At 43.6% G+C, this 5,092-nt stretch overlaps 1 long non-coding RNA gene across 1 annotated transcript; it reads left to right on the top strand.

Moving 5' to 3' along the window:
• Positions 1-3,261: 3,261 nt before the first annotated feature.
• On the top strand, positions 3,262-4,245 carry LOC116401722. Its single transcript, XR_004214059.1, has 3 exons — positions 3,262-3,317; positions 3,506-3,595; positions 3,677-4,245. It is a non-coding gene; the product is annotated as an uncharacterized LOC116401722 (long non-coding RNA).
• Positions 4,246-5,092: the final 847 nt, after the last annotated feature.

Genomic DNA, 5,092 nt, shown 5'->3' with positions numbered 1-5,092 from the left:
CTCGGTTTCTTGGTTCCGTCCCAAAACGCCGAAGAAAGGCACAATGGCCTGGAAAGGGACGGTCGGACTTGGAACGGGGTCCGAGGCCTCGAAAGTCCACATCTAGCTACTGGGTGGTCCTATTCTGAGTGATCTCGAAGTTTCTTGCCCACAAAAGCCGAACGGTGACGCCCCAGACTCGGTTTCTTGGTTCCGTCCCAAAACGCCGAAGAAAGGCACAATGGCCTAGAAAGGGACGGTCGGACTTGGAACGGGGTCCGAGGCCTCGAAAGTCGACATCTAGCTACTGGGTGGTCCGATTCTGAGTGATCTCGAAGTTTCTTGCCCACAAAAGCCGAACGGTGACGCCCAGACTCGGTTTCTTGGTTCCGTCCCAAAACGCCGAAAAAGGCACAATGGCCTGGAAAGGGACGGTCGGACTTTGGAACGGGGGTCCCGAGGCCTCGAAAGTCCACATCTAGCTACTGGGTGGTCCGATTCTGAGTGATCTCAAAGTTTCTTGCCCACAAAAGCCGAACGGTGACGCCCCAGACTCGGTTTCTTGGTTCCGTTCCAAAACGCCGAAGAAAGGCACAATGGCCTAGAAAGGGACGGTCGGACTTGGAACGGGGTCCGAGGCCTCGAAAGTCCACATCTAGCTACTGGGTGGTCCGATTCTGAGTGATCTCGAAGTTTCTTGCCCACAAAAGCCGAGCGGTGACGCCCCAGACTCGGTTTCTTGGTTCCGTCCCAAAACGCCGAAGAAAGGCACAATGGCCTGGAAAGGGACGGTCGGACTTGGAACGGGGTCCGAGGCCTCGAAAGTCCACATCTAGCTACTGGGTGGTCCGAGTTCTGAGTGATCTCGAAGTTTCTTGCCCAAAAAGCCGAACGGTGACGCGCGCCAGACTCGGTTTCTTGGTTCCGTCCCAAAACGCCGAAGAAAGGCACAATGGCCTCGAAAGGGACGGTCGGACTTGGAACGGGGTCCGAGGCCTCGAAAGTCCACATCTAGCTACTGGGTGGTCCGATTCTGAGTGATCTCGAAGTTTCTTGCCCACAAAAGCCGAACGGTGACGCCGCAGACTCGGTTTCTTGGTTCCGTCCCAAAACGCCGAAGAAAGGCACAATGGCCTGAAAGGGACGGTCGGACTTGGAACGGGGTCCGAGGCCTCGAAAGTCCACATCCGGCTACTGGGTGGTCCGATTCTGAGTGATCTCGAAGTTTCTTGCCCACAAAAGCCGAACGGTGACGCCTTAGACTCGGTTTCTTGGTTCCGTCCCAAAACGCCGAAGAAAGGCACAATGGCCTGGAAAGGGACGGTCGGACTTGGAATGGGGTCCGAGGCCTCGAAAGTCCACATCCGGCTACTGGGTGGTCCGATTCTGAGTGATCTCGAAGTTTCTTGCCCACAAAAGCCGAACGGTGACGCCCCAGAATCGGTTTCTTGGTTCCGTCCCAAAACGCCGAAGAAAGGCACAATGGCCTGCAACGAGACGGTCGAACTTGGAACGGGGGTCCGAGGCCTCGAAAGTCCACATCCGGCTGCTACTGGGTGGTCCGATTCTGAGTGATCTCGAAGTTTCTTGCCCACAAAAGCCGAACGGTGACGCCCAGAACTCGGTTTCTTTGTTCCGTCCCAAAACGCCGAAGAAAGGCACAATGGCCTGGAAAGGAACGGTCGGACTTGGAACGGGGTCCGAGGCCTCGAAAGTCCACATCCGGCTACTGGGTGGTCCGATTCTGAGTGATCTCGAAGTTTCTTGCCCACAAAAGCCGAACGGTGACGCCCCAGACTCGGTTTCTTGGTTCCGTCCCAAAACGCCGAAGAAAGGCACAATGGCCTAGAAAGGGACGATCGGACTTGGAACGGGGTCCGAGGCCTCGAAAGTCCACATCTAGCTACTGGGTGGTCCGATTCTGAGTGATCTCGAAGTTTCTTGCCCACAAAAGCCGAACGGTGACGCCCAGACTCGGTTTCTTAGTTCCGTCCCAAAACGCCGAAGAAAGGCACAATGGCCTGCAACGGGACGGTCGGACTTGGAACGGGGTCCGAGGCCTCAGAAAGTCCACATCCGGCTATTGAGTGGTCCGATTCTGAGTGATCTCGAAGTTTCTTGCCCACAAAAGCCGAACGGTGACGCCCCAGACTCGGTTTCTTGGTTCCGTCCCAAAACGCCGAAGAAAGGCACAATGGCCTGGAAAGGGACGATCGGACTTGGAACGGGGTCCGAGGCCTCGAAAGTCCACATCCGGCTACTGGGTTGTCCGATTCTGAGTGATCTCGAAGTTTCTTGCCCCCAAAAGCCGAACGGTGACGCCCCAGACTCGGTTTCTTGGTTCCGTCCCAAAACGCCGAAGAAAGGCACAATGGCCTGGAAAGGGACGGTCAGACTTGGAACGGGGTCCGAGGCCTCGAAATTCCACATCCGGCTACTGGGTGGTCCGATTCTGAGTGATCTCGAAGTTTCTTGCCCACAAAAGCCGAACGGGGAACGTTGTGCTATAGTTTGACAAAGCAATTCATTCAAAATGCTGTAAAATCCAAAAGGAAGTCGAAAAACTCATAATTAGAATCTAAATCATGTGCCTTTCTACAAGGCTTCCCTATAGTTCTTGCTTATTGGGCATACGAAATACTTCCTCAACTTGCTAACGAATATGATAGGAAAAGGCTCTCCCAGAATATTAAATTGGGAATCCAGTGTACAAGTAGATTGGCAAGATCTTGAAGCCAACGTGTTTCTGGAAAAAAATGTAAGTTTTTAATTTGTTTTCTTTTTGTCACCAATATCACTGATATTGATCTATCAGTGATAGATTCGTATCGGTGATAGATCCATATCAATGATAGACTGCTCTCTACAAACATATGTGCATAAGTTTTTTTTTTATTTAATACTGATTGAATATTTTTTCTAGCTATCTATGGTCCCCATTGTTGCATCTAAAGAAGAAATGTCATCTGAGTACTTTCGATATTTCGTGGAGTTAGAAAACGATAGATTGGTTGAAGAAGCATATGTTGTAAATGATAAAAAATATTGTAGAAAGAATATCTTCTGTACATGAAGATATTGAAGATTTAAAAAAACAGCACAAAGAAGATTTAGACCACCTGAAAAAAGGACAAGAGGAGATCGTTCATTTGTTACTTTCCCTAACATAAGATGTGAATCAAAGATTTCCACACAAATGTGAAAGTGAAAAACAATCTGAAGAGTCCTTGGAAAAGAATCATCCTCCATCAATGAGTCTAGAAATGATAGATGCTGATATTGATACTAACATTGATCAAGCAGTTGCTTATGCAACTTCTTGCGCAAAAGACAAAGAGGTAACACTATTAAAGCTTCTAGTTCTTTTACTTTTATTTTTTCCAAGACTATTACTAGAGTATGTTTGTGAGTGAAAAGTCTATCAATGATAGATCTGTATCAGTGATAGACTGTTTTTTCTTTGATTGAATATTAATAGTTTCTGTAATTTTTTTCATTGCAATACTAATATTAATTTCTACAAAAGACTGTAGATAACAACGAAATTGAGGAAGATGATGATAATCATCGTGAAAATAAGTCAAAAACGGTGCATGACATATCAAAGAAAGTGAAGGTATTATAATAATCACAATTTTTGTTTTATGATAGACTCAACGTGTCTATATATAAACTCTAATTCAATTATTTTTTTCAGATTGTTCAAGAAAAGGCAAAAGCGAAAACTATGGAAATAGTGAAGAACATTGAAAATGCTAGATCGAAGAGACGACCTAAACCGTCAAAGAAAGTGTTGGAGAATCTGAAAGATCAAAAGAAAGAAAAAGACCAAAAGAATCCAAAAGATAAGAAGAAAGAATCTCCAAAAGCAACAAGACAGTCTCCAAGAATAAAGTGTTGGAGCATTTTATGGTTTCTATCAGTGATAGAAACTATTGACGATAGACTACACAATAATGGTTTTTATCACAGGTTGAACTAATTGGTGCATTTTATGGTTTCTATCAGTGATAGAAACTATTGACAATAGACTCACAATAATGGTTTTTATCACATGTTCAACTAATTGGTGCATTTTATGGTCTCTAACACTTGTAGAAACTATTAGAGATAGATTTTTATATGTATTAGTACTTTACAAAAGGTAGATTATTATTGACTACTTAAAAAAAAAAAAAAGAATGTTCTCTATGCTCAAGCTAAAAGAGTATTATAAAAAACATAATGTCATATCATTGTAAAAATGGTGAAAATTTGCAATTTCTACGATTGTGACCAGCACGACGACAATGATTGCATTTTGGTTGACTTTTCTTCTCGCCAATTGATAATGTTCTCTGTTTTCGTGGTCATCCAGCTCGACTCTTGAAAACTAGAGGAAGTATGTTCATGTCAACCCCAATAGATTTCTAATTAGAATGGTTCCCAACTGGACGAACTAATCCAGTATAAGCTAAAACCAAAGTGCTTGACAAAAAATAATTGGAAACAAAAGAGTAAGTATTCATATTGCATCCACGAAGAACAGCAAGTGCATGAGCGCATGGAATTTCATCAAGATCCCAAACGCGACAGGTACATGATTTGCAATTTAAATGTACCATAAATTGTTTTCTTCCATCAATCACTTGAAATTCAACATCATTAATAGCATTAACCTGAAAAGAAAAAAAGAACAAACTTAGTCAACACATATGATCTATCATTGATAGAATCTATCACTGATGCATAATAAGAATCTATCGGTGATAAAATCTATCATTGATAGGTCTTGTTATATTACTCACTAATTAAGTAAATAAACATTAAAACACAAAAACTTACTGTGAAGCTTCTTGAGTTTTGATGTTGCATACGTAATTCTCCCTCAGCCCAACTAGTTAAAATAGTTCTCATACAACATGCAACTTTTCTTCGATCATAAAACCAATTTTGAAGTATTTGCCTGATAGAATCGAGTAATGTTGCAACAGGCAAATCTCTAGATTCTTTTAGAACTGAATTTAAGCTTTCTGAAATGTTTGTAGTCATCATTTGATATCTTTTCTTTGTAAAATATACTCGAGCCCACTTTTCAAAACCAACCTTACTAAGATAGTCTCGTATACTAGGA

Source organism: Cucumis sativus, chromosome 1 (assembly GCF_000004075.3).
Source record: "Cucumis sativus cultivar 9930 chromosome 1, Cucumber_9930_V3, whole genome shotgun sequence".
NCBI lineage: Eukaryota > Viridiplantae > Streptophyta > Magnoliopsida > Cucurbitales > Cucurbitaceae > Cucumis > Cucumis sativus.
The sequence above is the reverse complement of the archived record's forward strand: the minus strand, read 5'-3'. Positions and strand labels throughout refer to the sequence as shown.